Consider the following 20,635-nt stretch of genomic DNA (forward strand, 5'->3'; position numbering starts at 1 on the left):
GGGATTCTGGTAGGAGAGAAAGTCAGCGGGGAAGGGACGAGTATGCAGCAGTGAATCCTCTTTTCTACCTTACACTATATGAATTAAGTTCTGAGCTTACTTTCAGGGAACACTGATCGTGTATCAAACACTATCTGGATCCACCCATTTCTAGATTTCAAACAGCATGTTCTCTAGAGTCACTGTCCTCCAATGACCGTCTTTCAAGAACAAGCATCAAGGTCTTCTGTGCACAGGCATGGGGGGCAGAGCAGAAAAGGAGGTGATCGGAGTGGGTCTGAATCAATCTCAAGGACAATAAACCCAAAACACTCAATAGGCAGAGCAGAAAGGCAAGAGAATGTTAATTACAAAATGCAAGAGGCCTGCAAACCTTCTTGACATTTTTATTTTCCTTTTTTTACGGCCACACCTGTGGCATATGGAAGTTCCCAGGTTAGGGGTCAAATCAGACCTGCAGCTGCGCTTCCGACCTATGCCACAGCTACAGCAACTCAGGATCCAAGCCGCATCTGTGACCCACACTGCAGCCTGAGGCAATGTCGGATCCTTGACCCACTGAGCAAGGCCAGGGATCAAACCCACAGCCTCATGGATACCAGTGGGGTTCTTAACTGCTGAGTCACAGTGGGACCTCCTGATTTTCTAAGATTCTTCAACAAATGTTATGCAATGTAAACTATAAGTTCTTTAATGTTTATAAACTAGTCCTTACTGATTTGAAATGTAATATCTTCTTGCATTCATATTCTTCCTTGTTTCATTTGTGCAAATCTCCACAAAATCTCATGCAACGGTATTAGCCAGCATCAGTACATAACAACCAACGCCAGATCTCAGTAGCTTCTGTCAATGATTTATTTCTCACTCATGATATATGGAGGCTATGGGTTAGCTGTGGCTCCATCCCTTGTGTTTTCTTACCCTAGAAGGCAGCTGAAGAAGTGGTCCCTATGTGGAATATGCTGCTCTCTTGGCAATGGACAGAAAGGCAAGAGATCAAAGTGAACCACACAATCACATTTAAAGCATCTGCTCATAATAACATATATTATGTCTACTTACATGTCATTCCAAGTGAATCACAGGACCAAGCCTGACAACAAGGCAGGGAAGAATACTCTACCGGTAAAGGAGGCCTGGCATGGGTAAAAATGTATAATCCTTTTAAGAAGAAAAAAGGAATAATTGTGAAGAATACTATATAATCCATCCCTGTGACCACCAACCCATTCCTCAAAATACTGAGAAACTTAAGAGCACATTTCTGTCCATTCATTGAAGGGAGAAGTTCCCCAATCTTGACACACATAACCCAAGGAAAAGGAAAGTCATCATTGCCAAGGAGGCTGAACCAAGTCCAGCATTTGCTAAAAGGTCATGTATTTTGAATTTTAATACACAAAGACAAAGCCACATTTTCACAACATCGGGTTTGTCAAAAGATTGCTGTAGTTTATTCGACGTTATGCTGGCAACTTCACTTCACTAGTGCCCAGTTTGTTTCTAGCTTTCTGGGATGTAAAAACAAAAGAAGGGAAAGGAATGGCCAGCGCCGACACTAATACTTGTGAGCACTTTAGACTTTGTTTAGACAGCACTTCCGCTGCTATGAATAGTAGTTGCAGAAATGATGAACACAGCTAAGACAGACGTGCTCTACTTGAAGAATTAGAACTGGAACTAGGAGAGGCTGGATAATATTGCTCTTGTATGAGAAGTAAAATTATAGTGTTCATGTGATTAATCACTGCAGAGACTTACATCATCGCTGGTATCCATTTATGCCATCTGTTAGGAAAAGCTGGGACCTGATGCCTTCCTTCCCCCACTCTCCTCCCTCCCTCCTTCCTTCTTCCCTCCTTCTTTCCTTTCTTCCTGCCTTCCCTTTTTTATTTTTTTATTTTTGGCTGCACCCACAGCATGCAGAAATTCCCAAGCCAGGGATGGAACCCATGCCACAGCAGTGACCAGAGCCACAGCAGTGACAACACTATATCCTTAACCTACTGAACCACTAAGGAACTCCTTCCTTCCTTTTCTTAATATTTTTAACCATCCGTTACATGCTGGACACTGTAAGATGAATATCTCACATTTACATGTACGTGTACCTATTCTTTCCACATATTTGTGATTTTTCACTATAGCCAGGAATTTACGTCTAGTCGTAAAAAATGGCTTACCTTACATTTCTTGCCATAAAGCTCCTTCCCTCTACATGATTTCATGTGTTCTATAATTAACTTAAAAGTCACATTTTATGATGAGAAAGCTAAAATGAAGTCTTTTTAAAGACCTGCCCTAAATGCAGTTAACTAACAAGATGGACTACTTCACTCCTCAATCTATGGTCCACTGAGATGATAGATAGATGGGTAAATGGATGCATGGATGGGTGAATAGATGATGGATGGATGGATAGATAGATCATAGATGGATGGATGGATGGATCAATGAATAGATGAAGGATGGATGGATGGATGGGTGAATAGATGATAGATGAATAGATGATGCATAGATGATGGATGGATGGATATAAAAGATTGGTGAATAGTTCCCCACATTCTCATACTTGGTATAAGAAGAGATAGGGAAGAAGTCAGACTAAATAGTGGTTTCGGCACTATGTCTCATCATCATAGTATCCACTTCAAATTGGAGAGACTTGTCAAACCAATCATCCAGAAAAAAAAAAAAAGTGCCGTCTCAATTTTGTCATTCAAATAAATGTCCATTTGAGTACTGTCTCTTTTTAAAGAACACAGAGCTCATTTTGACATTTTGCATAATTGCTAAAATATTTTGGCCATTTTGTAGATGCTACAGGCTAAGCTGTGCCCCCCCACCCCATATTTATATACTGAAGTCCTAACCTTCAGGACCTCAGAGTGGGACTGTATTTGGGATGAGGTTTTAAAAGAGGTAATTAAGTTAAAATGAGGTCATTAGGGTGGGCCCAGATCCAATATGACTAGAATCCTCCCAAGAAGAGGAAATGAGGACACAGACTCAGAGGGAGACCATGTAAGGACACAGGGAGGAGGCGGCCATCTACAGACCAAGGAGGGCGGCCTTGAAGGAACCAGCCCTGCTGACACTGATCTTAAACTTCTAGCCTCCAGAATTGTAAGTAAATTTCTGTTGTTTAAGTTGCTTAGTCTGTGGTACCTTTTTGTGACAGCCCTAACAAGCTAATACAGCAGATATTTTTTAAAATCCACTTTGGTTCACTTTGTTGACACACTAGGACAGCGTCAGCAGGGCAGGCTGCATGGTGTGGTGTTTCTGCACTTGCCCCACTTGGGTCCTGGGTTCAACTCACTTGCTCCATCACTTACTAGTAGTGTGGCCTTGGACACACGACTTCATCTCTTTGTGCCTCCATTTACATAAATGCAAACTAGGGTGATGGTACTTATCTTACTAAGTGATTATGAGAATTAAATGAGTTCATGTTTCAAAGCACTTAGAAGAGTGCTTAGCACACTGTGACTGATCCACAAATATGAAATAAAGAGGTTGGAAAGTATGATGAACTCCAATTTTTAAAATCCTTTTAAATTCTAACACATTAAAAAAAAATTCTAAATATAGAGGCTTCTTGTTACTGGGCAGAAATACCTGTTAACAGCATTCGGGGTTTCCAGCTAGGTGCTGAGATGAATGTCTACAGTCAATGGATGAACGTGCTCTGATGGTGACAAGGAGAACTCCCAGGCACCTTGACAGCAGTGACTGTGAACCATTTCTGGTGAATATTTTAACACTCGCCAAAGATTTGACCATTTCTGGCTTTCCCACCGACAGGCGTCGCAACGGGAAATAGGAAAGGGGGGGTGGTCCAGCATGTGTGCTGAAAATGTTCACAGGTGCTATTTGCACATGACTTGCCATCAAACGGGGGTAAACACTGCTTCGTTTCTATTGGTAAAATTTTAACACAAGATAAACTTGCTGACTGCAAAGGGTACCACATGACTGCTGTGTGCATGATAGCTAATATAAACAGTCAGGGTACCAGAGGCCTCCTGGGGTCCAGGGACCAGTGCGTGGATCTTTCTGGAAGGCCAGCCAGCCACAATCTGCTCTGGGTCCCAATCCACACAGGAAGGAACAGGCCAGGGGGGTACAGTAGGAGCTTTGCACAGTTGAATGTGATGGTGTTTGGTGACTAACTGCTCCTAACCCCTGACTTTGAGTACTCACTACACTTTCTGCCAGGAAAGCCTGAAGCCATGGCTGCTGTCTAGATTATGTTTTTGACCAACAGAATCCTAAACAGAAATGGCCAGCCATGGAAATGCATCTTGTAAAACAATCGGGAAAGGAAGAAAGTGTCTCCAGTAGGGAGATGGCACCTGAGATTTCTGAGGATATTATTTCTCTGTGATCAAAAATTGCCTTGGATATATTGAGAATACTTTTATGAGCATAAAAATGACTGAAGGAGACTTGAAATATTTTTCTCTCATGTCAGTTCAATCCACAGAGCTATTAAAATTTTCAGAACTTCAGGGCACTGAAGACATATATTATCTGAATATAAGCATTTGGTTAACTGATAACCAACCTTGTACAACTGGCAGGGGCCGGAGTGGGTAGGTCGCTAACACTTTCTATGTTTTCTATTTACACAGAACTGAGTTTTTGCATCACCTCATTTATCCAGAAAACAGTTTAGAAACAAGACATTCTAAAAATTAAAACAAAACTTGAGAAATAATTTTCTTACACATATACTTTTCTCGTAGGAGAAATGGCCCTTAGGCCCAGACTCAAAAAGTAGTCATGTTTATTGTACACACAGCCCTAATCACTGTGATTTTCTCAAGTTCATGCCCAGAGTACTTTAGAAATAGAAAATGAGAAGTAGGGAGAGGGTTTCCTATAGACAGGCATATTAGCAAGAAGTAACTGCTGACACCCTAAAGAAGGGAGGAAATAGAAAAGTGTAAAAAGCAGACAGAAGAATTCTAGAAGGCCCAGTAACGTAGGACCTCCTAGTATGTCTGCATATATACCCATCTACCTCCACTGCCTAAGCACAGGACTTTATTATACAATAATATCAGAACGGGTTCTCATTATGACAATGTCAGGACCAAGAAAAGAAAAAAAGATGTTAAATAAAGCCTCCAGACTCTTTCAGAAAGCTGGAGAGGTTGAATTGCCTTTTTGGGGGGCAGCACCCACATCATATGGAGGTTCCCAGGCTAGGGGTCTAATCGGAGCTGTTGCGACGAGCCTACACCACAGTCACAGCAATGCGGGATCTTCGACCTACACCACAGCTCAGGGCAACACCAGATCCTTAACCCACCAAGCGAGGCTAGGGATGGAACCTGCAACCTCATGGTTCCTAGTCGCGTTCATTTCCACTGCACCACGACAGGAACTCTGAATTACACGTTAGAAAGTTTTCTGCTCAAAATGTCTTTCCTTTCCTTTCTTTTCCCTTCCTTTTCTTCCTTCACTCCTCATTCTTTTGCTTTGAAGGTCAAGCTCTCAATGGTCCAGAACCCCACTCTCTAGAACGGTTACTTTCTCAAAGAGAGATGGGATTTCACGGTGGCCGTGCTAATAGGTGCCATATATAGATGTGTGATTATTACATATTATGTGATTAGTATTAGTTCATATCCTTTAAAAGTCGTCTCATAGTTGTTCTATTTCTGAACAGTTGAACCACTGTTAAAGATACTTTTACTTGGAAAGAGAAGAAACAAAGCAAAACACGAATGGAGGGGCTGGGTCGGAATGAACATCACCTTACTAGTGCAGCGGGAGGAGGGCTTACTTAAGGAACACACAAAATTTCACTGTCCCGCTGGTTTGTACTTTCAGCCCAGCTCACAGACAGACCTCCACAACGGCTCACTGCCACCAGAGCTTTTCTTTCAACTGATGAAAAACTGAAAGAAAAAGCTAAGTCTCCTCCCCATGTGATATAGAAGAGATGTTGGCACATTCGCATTTTCATAAGGAAAAACAAGTTGAACTCCGGCAACTCTGGAAGTCAGTCTCATCAACTGCACCCTCCTTTCGCACACACGGCAGACTCCTGCGCGCACCCACAATCCTTACGTGGGAACCTCGTCATGTAAGGAACGTGTAATATCTGTCAGCGCTGCCCTTTAATGAGCGATTCCTATGAGCCAGGCAGGGGGTCAGAGGGCAACACTTAGCTGTCACATGCCCCCTGCCTCCCGTGAGGAAACTGAGGCTTGAGAAGTTTAAGCACATGTTTTTAAAAACATGAAGCTCACAAAAAATAGAGATGGCATTTTATTTATTTATTTATTTTTGCTTTTTAGGGCTGCACCTGCAGCATATAGAAGTGCCCAGGCTAGGGGTCAAATCTGAGCTGCAGCTGCCAGCCTACACCTCGGCTACAGCAATGTGGCATCCTTAGCCCACTGAGTGAGGCCAGGGATCGAATCTGCATCCTCATGGGTACTAGTCAGCTTCATAACTAGCTGAGCCACAACGGGAACTCCTTCCCCCTTCACCCCATCCCAAAGTCACTTCTTAACCCACTGGGCCAGGAAATCTCCCAGCGAGGCTTAAATGTTTATCTCTGCCAATGACTCTCATTTTCTCAAGAGCAGGGAAGGGTTGGGAAAACAGCCACTTTACAGGTAAAGACCTGGGATGTGCAGTGTGATCACCAGGCACGCTGCTGCCATGTGAATGGGCACGTGGCCTCTCTGAGTGTCTGGGAAAGCCACATGCCAGGCCTGGGAAAGGCCACAGTGGGAAGAAGGCACATCCAGGGAGGGTGGCTTTTGCAGCAGAAACCACCTGCTTAGATCCCTCCCTGCCACTCAGAGGCTCTCTGCAACAGTGGGGAAATGTTGCCAGTCAGGCGCATGCTTTCCAGTGGCAGCTGCCTGTTAACAAACTATAGTGACCTTGGCAACACGTCCTGAACACAGGCCACCGGCGTCATACAGCAGTCCTCTATGACACAAGGGCACAGCCAGCCCTGACGACTGTTCAGGGACTGGGCAGGAGAATTCCAGGGCCCCTGCTTTTTCCTACTTTGAGATACTTAGAAGACGTAGATAAAGCAATTGGAAAACAGAAATGTGTAAACTGGAGAGAGAAAGGGAGAGGAGAAGGGATTGACTTTGGAAATCATCAGCCTGTCCAACTAACATACAGAGAAATATAACAACCATTGATCAAAGTATCAAGTTGTCAGCGCTTAAAGAGAAGGCTATGAAAGTCCAGAGCTGTACAGCCGTATAACAAACCAAGCCTCTTGGACTAACCGAACTTCCTTCCGAGACAAAACAACAGAAAATGAGGCATCCAGGAAATCATGATGGGAACTTGCAAAAACTTTGCCTCCACGCTTCAGTGAGGCTGGGCGAGAAGGTGAGCCTGGGTCTTACACACTTGGGCAAGGCTTAGATTCCTTGGCAGTTTGCTTGGGCAAATGTGCCCAACCTTTAGGCATGTCTCATTCCTCAGTGATATGTGACATTCACGAGTACCCATAACAGGATCTTCTTGCCATCATTATCCAGACAAGATGGGCATGATTTCATTTTGGGCATGCATTCAATGGCCAGCACATAAAAGGGGGTAGATAAGCATTGGTCGAGTGACTCACATGGGCTCTATAAATATTCGTTCATTAACTGAGTCATCAATGAAATAGTATTTTTTTTTGTCTTTTGTCTTTTTGTTGTTGTTGTTGTTGCTATTTCTTGGGCCGCTTCCGCGGCATATGGAGGTTCCCAGGCCAGGGGTTGAATCGGAGCTGTAGCCACCGGCCTACGCCAGAGCCACAGCAACGTGGGATCCGAGCCGCGTCTGCAACCTACACCACAGCTCACGGCAACGCCGGATCCTCCAACCCACTGAGCAAGGGCAGGGACCGAACCCGCAACCTCATGGTTCCTAGTCGGATTCGTTAACCACTGCGCCACGACGGGAACTCCTGAAATAGTATTTAATCATAATTCTCCAGCTCACTACATTAAAGCCAAAACTTGGTGTCCATGTTTCTTTTTCTTCTTTCTTCAATGGCTGCGCCCATGGCATATGGAAGTTCCCAGGCCAGTGACTGAATCCAAGCTGCAGCAATGCTGGATTCTTTTAACCAAATGTAGCAGGCCAGGGATAGAACCCGAGCCTTCGAAGTGACCCAAGCCACTGCACTCAGGTTCCTAACCCACTGCACCATAATAAGAACTCCTCGGTGTCCAGGTTTCTGACTTATGGAGGAAGAGTTTATCATTTTAAAGGAATATACATAAATATAAGAACCTTAAAATTAATATTTCTGACATTAAAAAGTAATACAGGCTCACTGTAGGAAAATCTTAAAATACTAGAAAATGTAAATAACCAGAAACAATCGCTTGTAACCTCATAATCCTGCCTCGAGAGATAATGAGTTAACATTTTGGTGTAGTTCTTTTCAACTGTTTTCTATACATATACATAGACAAACTTACACATTTAAAATTATAACTATGTGGACTATTTCACTGTGAATCTGCCTTTTTCAATGCTGGGCATTTTCCTTTATCAACAACTCTCTCTGAAAATATGATTTGTAAATATGTATACAGCATTCGTCACATAGATGGACTATGATTTATTTAACCATTTTCTTATTTTTGTACATGGATTTTGTTTCCAACTTTTTCTATATTATAAATAATGCTTCAGCCAACATATTTATAAATCACTTTTGATAATATGATTATTTTCCTAAGACAGCTATCTAGAAGCAGAATTTTGTGAGCAAGGGATATAAGTACTTTCACAGCTCTTGTGACACAGTTCTTAAAAAAAAATTTTTTTTTGTCTTTTGTTTTTTTAAGGCCATATCTGTGGCATATGGAGGTTTCCAGGCCAGGACTCGAATCGGAGCTGCACCCTCACAACAGCCACAGCAACGCAGAATCCAAGCGGCATCTGCGACCTACACCGCAGCTCACAGCAACGCCAGATCCTTAAACCACTCAGCGAGGCCAGGGATCGAACCCATGTCCTCATGGATACTAGTCAGGTTCGTTAACCACTGAGCCATGACGGGAACTACTTAAAATATTTTTTAAAATTCTTTTTACCACATGTAAGGACTAAGATCTAAAGGAAGTTATGGGGAAATATGACAGATTTTTGGTTTTTAGTTTGCTTGTGTTTGCCTCATTTCCATCAGCTCAGGCCAGGGTAGGGATTTGTCATCTTTAGAGTTGAGAATCCCTGCTGCTCATCAAGTTTCCCCCTGTGTCTCAAGACCACTCACCCGAGAGGTTCCTAGGGGCTGTGTTGTCTTGCCCACATTTGGGGGCCTGGGACCTATGGTTCAAGGTCACCCTGGTGGACCCTCCGCAGAACCAGGAATTTCTCTGCAGAGCTGATTTCAAGGCTAGACACACACTAAAACCAAAAGCCGACTGTCTTTAAAAAAGCAAATAAAAATACACAAGAAACATTGATTCTGTTGAATTAAAAACTAGATTATTTCCTGACTTTTGTATTTCTTTCTACCCGTTCTTCCCAGCATTCTGGCAGGTTTCCGGAATATCAAGGGGGCATTTTAGTCAAAGTTGTTGCTTCCAAAAAAAAAAAAAAAACAATGGTCATTTTTTTCCTATGATGTTTGCTTTATACAATTATAACTTGAAGAAAAAGCTGTTATTTTACACAGCAAAAAATTAAGGTTGCCATTTACATTTAAAAGGCAGCTAGGGGAGTTCCCTCTGTTGCTCTGTGGTTAACAAACCAGAACCTGATGAGTACCCATGAGGACAAGGGTTCGATCCCTAGCCCTTCTCAGCGGGTTAAGGATCTGGCGTTGCCATGAGCTGTGGTGTAGGTTGCAGACACAGCTCGGATCCCCCTTTGCTGTGGCTGTGGTGTAGGCTGGCAGCTACAGCTCCGATTGGACCCCTAGCCTGGGAACCTCCATATGCCCCAGGTGCGGCCCTAAAAAGACAAAAGATAAAAAAATAAAAGGCAGCTAGGGTTTCTAACTGCATTTAAAGGCAGCTTTTGCTTCTCTGTTTTTTTAAAATTTTCTTTGCAATAAGCACAAAATATATTAATCATAAACACACTCTTCCTCTCGTTTCCAGGTAAATTGGATTTTAATTATTATGATGGATATATTCTCCTAAGTGCTTCTTGTTATATTTTCTCATGTCCTACTTTCCCTCTTATTTTACTTCTCAAAAAAACTTTGTTCTTCTATATTATACAAAATCTATTCTGAAAAACTTATGCAAAATAATTTAATATTATATACCAGTAGAGTCACCAAATATATCCCCATATTTTAGGAACATACATATATATATATACACCCTTGCTAACAAATCAGAGTCAAAGGAAAACAAATGGATTTAGCTGGGACCCTGGGATAGTAACTAATTCCCTCATTTGGATAAGGAAATTGTGGTTCAGAAAAGTAAAAAGGTTGGTTACTGAGTCTTTGGGTTTGTCTTTTTTCTTTCCTTTTTTTTTTTTTTTTTTGGCCATGCCCAATGCATGCAGAAATTCCCAGGCCCGGTATTGAACCTGTGTCACAGCAGTGAAAACACCAGCTGAGCTTAACCGGCTGAGCTTACAGGAAACTCCATGGGTTTGTCATTTAATCAAGGATATAGAACAGGAAAATAATAAGCATAATACCTACTTTATAGCCCTTTGTAGTTTATAAAAGACTTTCACATTCAACATTAAAAGGTACTTCAATTCTGGGGTTTCGGCAAATGACACCCCTCATGTGTTCTATTTACTTCTAGGAGACCAGTGTGACTGATTTTTCATCTGGTATTATTTCATTTAGTGGTTGTTGCTGGTGATGGCACTCTTTACCTAGCGTCTCCAAAGGTATTTAAGATGAACTCATGCTCAAAACAGCAAGCTATCATTTTGGATGGGCTGATTTTAAATGGAGAGTAATACACCTTGCCCTGAAAGTTAAGAAACTGTGGTCACATCTGAGTTGCAGAATTGCAATATCAGCTGGATATTTAAAAAAATAATAAAATAATGGGAGTTCCCATTGTGGTGCAGTGGTTAACGAATCCGACTAGGAACCATGAGGTTGCGGGTTCGGTCCCTGCCCTTGCTCAGTGGGTTGGAGGATCCGGCGTTGCCGTGAGCTGTGTGTAGGTTGCAGACGCGGCTCGGATCCCGTGTTGCTGTGGCTCTGGCGTAGGCCGGTGGCTACAGCTTCGATTAGACCCCTAGCCCAGGAACCTCCATATGCCTCAGGAGCGGCCCAGGAAATGGCAAAAAGACAAAAAAAAAATAAATAATAATAATAAAATAAAAAGGTGTTACTAGTCACATCTGCCATTTCTGCCACACTGGGCTCCAGGGACCAAATTCGATCTCAAAAAAGCCCTAAGGTTATGTCTTTCGATGCCTAAGAGTGGATTTCTCCAGTGAGGACACCTGGTCTGTTCTGTATTAATGGAAGGTGATGGTACTCACTTAAAGATGTCGTAAAATAATGCCAATCTCTCATCTGATACACATTCTCCTGTTAATTCATTCACACGTCCACCCTTTATCAGGCACTTCTGGGGTCAGGTACAAAGGAGGGATGTGAAGTAGAATGGGTGCGGCTCCTGGCCTCAAAGCAGCCTCGCCCCTACCCCGACGTCTTGGGGCACAACTTGCAGCCACATCTAGGCCAGCTGAACCTCCTCTAAGGAAGATGGCATCGTTGACTCTGACTATTTGGGACGGCTCTCGGCGACCTTGTTATCTGTGGGGCAGGTTTCACAGTGTTGTGCACTTACTTTTCACCAGGGTGTATTAGGTTCCCAGGGCTGCTGTCATCAAATTACTGCCAGCCTGATAGCTCAGTGCAAGAGGAATTTGCTCTAGAACTTCAACATCAAGGTGTCAGCAAGGCTACCCTCTCTCTGAAGGTTGCGGGGCAGAACCTGCCCACACCTTTCTTTTACCCTCCAGGGTGGCGGCAACTCTTGGTGGTTTTTGGCCTGTAGACACATCACCCCAGTCTGCTCTGATGTCACATGCTCTCCCTGTGTCTTCCTCTCCCATACAGACACCAACACTCTGGATTAGGCCCAGCCGAACTCTGTGTCACCTCAGTTTCTCCTGACTGCCTCTACAGAGACTCCATTTCCAATAAGGTCACATTCATGGTCCCGGGGTTTAAGACTTCAATGTGTCTTTTAAAGGGACACAGTTCTACCCATAATGCAGAGGTTTGATACATCCATCCTCTTTTCTCAGTAGAGACAGTAAAATGCACCAGTTATGCCCTTTCAGATGGAAGTGCTGGTTTCACGTGTCTGGGCTCGACAAGAAACCAGAAAAGCCTGAGTACCTTGAGCTCCGGAGTAGGCCATGAAGGTTCGAACACTGTAAAGTGTGCTTGCAGGGATAAGAGAGGATGGAGCAGCCTAAAGGAGACCTTCAAATAAGTGACATTTCCTCCATCCCCCTCTCTTTCATCTTTATGTATCCATAGCACATTATCCTTCATCCTAATGTCTTTCCTTGTTCCAGCGAAGCAGCAAAGAGTGTAAACGGCTGAGCTCCCACTGTAAATGAGGTGCCACTTGGCGCCCCCATCCATTTGGACCACTCACCGTTCATTCTCTGTGACAGGGGTTGTAGCCACGGCTCTGATGGATCCTGTTTGCTGCTCTTAATTGAGTTTGAATGGCCTACCTGGGAAGGCTTTTATTTAGGCGGCAGAGGCACATCTAGTCTCCATTTCAATCATCTGCCTCAGAAGTGTTTTCCACCAGTGAACACACAGTCGTAAAGAATCCAGTCTGGCCTGTGGCACTGTTCCCACTCACATCCCTTGGAAGGTTGGCAAATAATCCCAGCTGGCAGAGCCCAAAGCTGTCAGCCTTCTGTGATGCTCACTTGTGCCACAGCCCTTCCCAGAGGTGAGCAGTGCCTGCTCTTCCCTCACACTAGGGCTTTTCTGCTGATGCTGTATGATGCTCTGATGGACCCCACATCATGAATGGACAGTAGTGGGGAAACCCCTTCAAAGAGGATGGGAGAAGAAAAGCACTTTCTTCCCCAGGCCAAAGGTACTAGCACCAACAGGAACTCATGTCTTCCTAGAAAAGGACAGCTCAGAGCTCCCATTGTGGCTCAGCAGGTTAAGAACCCAACATGGTGTCCATCGGGATGCGGATTCAATCCCTGGCCTTGTTCAGTGGGTTAAGGATCCTGTATGTCTACAAGCTGCAGCGTCGAGTCCAGCATTGCCATGGCTGTGGTGTAGGCTGGCAGCTGTAGCTCTGATTCGACCCCTAGCCTGGGAACTTCCATATGGCATAGGTACGGCCATTAAAAAAAAAAAAAAAAAAAAAAAGGACAGCTCTGAGGAAGAGGCAAGAAGGCTTTTGCACAAAACTATAGGAAGAATGACTGTCTTTTCTTGCCGTTTCTTAGCTTCTTACAGCAAGCAGCACTTTGCTGGGTATTATAAAAACATGTTCATCGCAGTCCCTGCTACCTGATATGAATTGAAAGGATAGGACAAGTGTGTAAGAACATTCAGGCAACTAAAGAAGTACATTTAAAAATCTTTAGATTGTGGGAGTTCCCATCGTGGCTCAGTGGTTAATGAATCCAACTAGGAACCATGAGGTTTCGGGTTCGATCCCTGGCCTTACTCAGTGGGTTAAGGATGCAGCGTTGCCGTGAGCTGTGGTGTAGGTTGCAGATGCGGCTCGGATCCCACATTGCTGTGGCTGTGGCGTAGGCCAGTGGCTACAGCTCCCATTAGACCCCTAGCCTGGGAACCTCCGTATGCCACGGGAGCAGCCTTAGAAATGGTAAAAAGACAAAAAAAAAAAAAAGAAAGAAAGAAAGAAAGAAAAAACTTTAGATTGTGTATAGGCAAAAGGAAATGAACATAAGGCCTAAGAGATCCTCTGGGGAGGAATAACCACACTGCTTCAATCAGAAAAAGTTACATGAAGAAATTTTTAAAACTCTCTATATCCTAATAAGTTTAGTAACAAATTAAGTGTAGACCAAGACCCTCAGTGGAAAGTGACAGAAATACAACTCAAATAAAAGCCAAAGTATATGCTCTCGTGCATAGGAAGATTCAGGAGTAGGCTTTTATTTTAGGTCTAAGTGGCCCCAGACCTTCACACAGTGCTTTCAGCAATGTGTCTTGAGACCTCAGCTTTTCTTTCCCTGTCTTGCTTTCATTCTCATTCCTTGTTTCTGACACACCAGAAGCTCTAGGCTAACAACCCAAGCAGCGAGTTTGTCTTTCTCCAAACTTCTAGCACAGCTCCAGGGGTTGACAATCCTGGCTCTGATAGGCTCGTTCCTGAAGCACACAGCACAGTTAACATTCCCATTGGCCAGACTTAGACCACATGCCCACCCTGGGGTGCCGCGGGCAAGAGGAAGCCACCATGACCACAGGACTGAGAGACAGGGAGGGGTATTTCCCGAAAAGAAAACTAGGGTTCCAGTATCACAGGAACAAATGGATGTTGGGCAGGCAAAAGCAACAGATGCCCATGACACTATATCAAAATAATATAAATTGTTGTGAAATTCTGACCAAGAACTGCAAAATCAACCTCAGCTTTTAAAAGAGGTCAACTTGCAGTTTCTTTCATAGAAGTTCTAATTACTTGGCCACTGGTACCCAACTCAGCAATAAATTCTGTTTCTCTTGCAAATCAAAGTTGTCCAGTAACATTTCCTGTTAATCTCTATTTTATCTTACTCTTTTTTTTTTTTTTTTTTTTTGCCGCAGCCATAGCATATGGAAGTTCCCAGGTCAGGGACTGAATCTGAGCTGCAGCTGTAGCAATGACGGATTTAACCCCCTTTAACCCACTGTGCTGGGCTGAGGAACAAACACACAACTCCACCACAACCTCAACCACTGCAGTTGGATTCTTAACCCACTGCACCATGGCAAAAACTCCTGTTAATCTCTATTTTAGAATATTATGTTATTCTTCTTTCAAGAATAAAGGTGACAAACAGATGTAGATTTAAAAAAAGAAAAGAAAAGAAAGATGTTATAGTAAAAATTTTCTATTTTATAGCTTCAGTAGGAAAATCTATTTGGCTGGGTTATTTTTGCACAGAGAGTGGACTGAAAAGGAAGAAACAGAACTGTCCCTATTGGAGATGGTATGAATGTCTACGTAGAAAATCACAAGGAGTGTTCAAAGAAAACTCATAGAACTTGTAAGTGAATTTCATATGCTTGCAGGATACAAAATCAATCACCTTTCTACACATTAACAATAAACATCCAGGAACCAGTAACATACCATTTACAATCATCCCCAAGAAAATGAAATACTTAGATAGAAATCTAACAAAATACGTACAGAACCTGTATGCTACAGATTACAAAGAGCTGAAGAAGAAATCAGAGGAGAACTAAATAAAGTAACAGATATACTGTGCTCATGGATTGGAAGACTCAAGATAGTAATGATGTCAGTTCTCCCTAAATTGATCTATAGGGTTAATGCAGTCTCTATCAAAATCACAGTGAGGTTATTTTTAGACATAGACAAGCTTATTCTTCAATTTATAGGGAAAGGCACAGAACCTAGAACAGCTAAAACAATCTTGAAAAAGAAGAATAAATGGTGAAGCGTCACTTTACCTGATATTAACGTCCACTATACATCAGTGTGGCATTAGTGGAAAGAAAGACAGATCAGTAAAACAGAAAGAGAACCCACACAAACATGGTCAACTGATTTTCAACAAAGGTGCAAAAGCAATTCAATAAAGGGATATAATAAACTTTTCAACAAATGGCGTTGGAGGGAGTTGCCTTTGTGGCTCAGTGGTAATAAACCCGACTAGTATCCGTAAGGACGCGGGTTTGACCCCTGGCCTCACTCAGTGGGTTTTCGTTGTCATGAGTTGTGGTGTAGGTCGTAGATGCAGCTCGGATCTTCAGCTGCTTTGGCTGTGGCATAGGCCAGCAGCTACAGCTCCAATATGACCCCTAGGCTGGGAACTTCCATGTACCACAGGTGGGATCCTAAAGAAAAAAAAAAAATGCTGGAGCAACTGGATAGCCATAGGCAAAAAAACTGAATCTCAACCTTAACCTCACACCTTATGCACAAACTGACTCAATTTTTGATGATGAACTTAAATGTGAAACATAAATCTTTAAGACTTTCAGAAAAAAATCTAGGAAAGTAATTTTGAAGGCTAAAGCCAGGCAAAGAGTTCTTAGATTTGACACCAAAAGCATGGTCCATAAAAAGAAAAGTTGATACATTGGACCTCAAATAAAACAGTGGTTTAGGAGTTCCCGTTGTGGCTCAACAGGTTAAGGACCTGATATAGTGTTCGTGAAAATGCAGACTGGCCTCACTCAGTGGGTTAAGGATCTGGCATTGCCCTGAGCTGTGGTGTAGGGTACAGATGCGGCTCAGATCTGGTGTGGCTACGGCTGTGGTATAGGCTGGCAGCTGCAGCTCCAATTAGACCCCCAGCCTGGGAACTTCCATGTGATTCAGGCACAGCCCTAAAAAAAAGATAAAAATGAGTGGTTTAAATAAGAGAGTTCACTAACACCAAAGTGTTGTAAGAGGGGTTAGGGGTCCAAGACTGGTCCAGCAGCTCCACGCTCATTAGAAACCTAGTCTCTCTGTTCCATTGTGTTGGCAAATGATTTCCATCTGCAAGGTGGTAAGATGGCCAGTGGAATTTCTGCCATTGTGCCTGAGTTCTAGACAGCAATAGAAGGAAAACAAAGGAAGACAAAATGCTCCCCATCCATCCAAATCAGCTTCCTTTGAGCTACCTCCTACAAAGTCACACAAAACATTTCTGCTTACATCTAACTGGTCAGGACTTGGTTACCTGGCTACACTTACTTAGAATGTGAAATTAGGAAATATGGTCTTCTTCTTCTGATGTCTGTGTCTGTAAGATACTTTAGGTTTATTATTGGAAACCCCAAATGATTAATGGCTCAAACATGATATGATATAAACATGCCATGATATAGTTTATTTCTCATTCATAGAAAGTCCAAAACGATGTTCTCAATTGGTAGGGGTTCTTCCCCAGTGATTGAGGGACCCAAGTTTCTTTCATCTTGGGCCTCTGCCATCTTCCACCCTTGTCTTCCAAGGTATTCTTATTTGTCTGCATCAAGCTGTAGAAGGGGAAAGAGCATGGAGATCTTGAAAGGGAGATTTCTGTGGGCCAGAGCCAGAAGTAACACACACCACTTCCACTCACTATGGCCAGATTCGAGCACATGGCTGTGTGCAAATAACAGCCAGGGAGGCTGGGAAGTGGTGCCCAAGAAGAAAGCATGGGTTGGTGACCAGTGACTAGGGCAACGAGCCCAGCTAAAAATGAGGGTTCTGTTACAAAGAAAGAAAAGAGGCCAGACGCTGGGAGACAGGATGCAAGAGTGGGAACAAGATCAGTTGCCCTGAAGAGCAAGGAAGCAAATACTTCCAGCAATGAGATGGGATGCCCTAGAGCCACAAGCTGACATAGTCTTACTACTGATTTTGTTTTGTGATGCTTTGCCACAAATATCTCAAGGTGTTTTCAGCCCCTAAAGTGTTCTTAAAATAAAGTTACTATATTGTAACCAAGCAATTTAATTTTAATTTGTTATTTTATTTTCTTAATGTTTATAGAAGACTTTTTAATGGTCTAGAGGTGCTCCACAATCTGATGTTAAGGATTTACAGGAACTCAACCAGATCAGGGTGTATAGAGAACAACAGAGAAACAAATGAGCAATGACTTAACACTACTGCAAACCCAACTGAAGAATTCTGGGTTGTGAACATATACTGTGTTCATTTTGAGATACTACGTTATGTTCTCAGTCTCTGTTTCCATTGTATGCTTACTAATTTCTTTGTTTTTAATCCTGAGCTTTGTTCAATGTATAGAACATACTACATTGCAAGAGAGAAAAAGGTGGAGGAATCCTCTGTGAGCTCAATGCTTATGACTATTATCTATGTATCACCAAATAACCATTACCCGGTGGACATTTATAATGAGATTCTAGAAGGGTTCAGTGGTTCTGATATAAATGTAAAGACCTGGTAGCATCTTTTAAAATATAAAGAGATGGAGTTCCCATCACGGCACAGTGGAAACAAATCCGACTAGGAACCATGAGGTTGCAGGTTCGATCCCTGGCCTCGCTCAGTGGGTTGAGGATCCAGCGTTGCCATGAGCTATGGTGTAGGTCGCAGATGTGGCTCAGACCTGGCGTTGCTGTGGCTGTGGTGTAGGCCAGCTCGGATTGGACCCCTGGCCTGGGGGTCTCTACATGCCACAGGTGCGGCCCTAGAAAGACAAAAAAAGAAAAAAATAATTAATTAATTAAATTAAATACAAAGAGAGAGAAAACAAACAAACAAACATAATTAATACTGGGAACAAGTAGATTTGAATATTTACAAATCGACCAAAAGTAATGTTAATTTTACAGAGAGCCTGAGGGCACTGTTTTTGATTACATCATGCCTAGACTTAAATTCCCGTGTAGCTACTTAACAATCACGTAAGCTCCACCAAGTCACTTAATTTCTCTGAGCCTCAGTTTTCCCATCTGTAAAAAAAGATGATAATAACCTTACAGAGATAAGTGTATATGAATACCTAGCAGAGTACCTGAGTCAGAGTATAGAAAGCATTGAAATATAGTGATTACTATTAATAATCAAAGGGTTAGCACCACTAGCCCAGCCTTATGCTTGATGTCAGGTGCAACTGGGTGATTAAAAAGGGATATCAGGAGTAACCGTCATGGCTCAGTGGTTAACGAACCCGACTACTATTCATGAGGACACAGGTCTGATCCCTGGCCTCACTCAACAACAGCTGTGTTGTTGGTTGCAGACACGGCTTGGACCCCGAGTTGCTGTGGCTGTGGTGTAGGCCGGCAGCTGTAGCTCCAACTGGACCCCTGGCCTGGGAACCTCCATATGCCTCAGTTGTGGCCCTAAAAATAAAAAAAAAAATTTTTAAATAAAATAAGATGGGAGATCATCCATAATGATCATTGCTTTCACAAAACTCAGACAAAGAGCACACACAACATAGTTAAGAAATCCATGCCACATATATAACTAAGAGCTAGATTCAGGGGCTCTGTTTACAAGATCCCCGGGGAGCGGAGGAAAAAGACCAGTTCTTTCGGGTGGACCCAGGGCTACGTGAATGGGGATGTGACTTGAATTCTGAAAAGGGATATTTAAGGTGACTGTGCCCAGATCAAGACTAGTTCCCCAAAGTACTGAATGAATGGAAGCACGTGGACAAAAGACAAAGACAGCAAACCCAGTTCATGGGAGGGGGGAGGGAGTCTTCACTGTCACCTCTGGTAGGTTAATGCGCTAACGCCTAGGGAGACACATTGGCCAAAATGGAGGAGTCCACCTGAGCGGGGCCTTAAAAAGTAGGGAAGGAGCCCCAGTTGAAGTGGTGGGACAGAGAAAGTCAGCAATAAAAGCAGTGCTCAGGTCGACTGGGGAGGTTAGGAATCAGAGGAGGAAGCTGGGCTGCAAAGAAGTCGGGCAAGGGTCTGTGCCAGGAACTCCGACGAGAGGCAAGAAGAGCTGAGCTGCAGGGGTGTGCAGCAGAGGGTGGGGGACCTCTGGCTCAACCAGTTCTTCAGACCAGGGTGCGAAAGAGGGGATGAGCTGGAGACTGGCTCTTGAATGACTATAAACTGGCAGTAGTGGTAACAGTTGGGAAAGCAGGGTGGGAGCTGATGAGCCAGGAAGGATGAGCTCAGGGGAAGATGTGCTGGTTTGTTCTGAGCCAGTGATGAGACACACAAGTGGAAAGGCCTAGTGGACAGTTCAAAGTTAGAGCTGGACTGGAGGATAGAGGGGAAGTGATTTGAAAGTCGTATACAGACAGTGACCACAAGCAATGAAGTGGATGGGGCCTCTGAGGGGTCAGTGCACATAGAGAGAACCAGAACACCAAGGACTAAGTCTTAGACAGTGTATAAATTTAAAATATGAAAGTATTCCCAGAATACTTATTATGAACATGTAAACCTAAACAAAATCCATTGTCATTACAAGGGCTGTGTTATGACTTCCGTGGTTCCTGGAAATGCTGCGGGCATTAAGGAAAAAAACATGTAAAAATTATATCCTACAACTGCAATGGCATAAACACAAATACAACCTACACTGAATTAACTATTCCATTATTTTCTCCCTTCTGACTTTAAAAGAAATTAAGATTAAAATGTTTTCGTGGGTCCCTAAAAGCATCATGAAACCTACTGTGCCTAACCATGTGAATAATCTGAAATAAGGGGAAAATTTTTAAAAATCATGTACAGTTGACTTCAGAAAATGTATGTGTGTGTGTTGCTAAAGGAAGGTCAGCCTCTAATTTTAAAGTTATAAGGAAACAGTTCAATTAACCTTGATTCCCATAGGTATATAAACTGTGTTCCCTTGAAGTGACCCTGAACTGAGGTGTGTGACTGGCGAGAGTCAGGGGGAAACTGGACCAATGTTTATCGTATTTTACTGTATTTGAGACAGAAACTTGATTTATTTATTTTTGGCCATGCCTATGGCATGTGGAAGTTCCTAGGCCAGGGATCAAACCCATGCCACAGCAACAACCTGAATCA

At 43.0% G+C, this 20,635-nt stretch overlaps 1 long non-coding RNA gene across 1 annotated transcript; it reads left to right on the forward strand.

Moving 5' to 3' along the window:
- Nucleotides 1-2,971: 2,971 nt before the first annotated feature.
- On the forward strand, nt 2,972-6,245 carry LOC125116519 (uncharacterized). Its single transcript, XR_007132357.1, has 3 exons — nt 2,972-3,129; nt 3,651-3,754; nt 5,848-6,245. It is a non-coding gene; the product is annotated as an uncharacterized LOC125116519 (long non-coding RNA).
- Nucleotides 6,246-20,635: the final 14,390 nt, after the last annotated feature.

The sequence above is a fragment of the Phacochoerus africanus genome, chromosome 15, assembly GCF_016906955.1.
Source record: "Phacochoerus africanus isolate WHEZ1 chromosome 15, ROS_Pafr_v1, whole genome shotgun sequence".
NCBI lineage: Eukaryota > Metazoa > Chordata > Mammalia > Artiodactyla > Suidae > Phacochoerus > Phacochoerus africanus.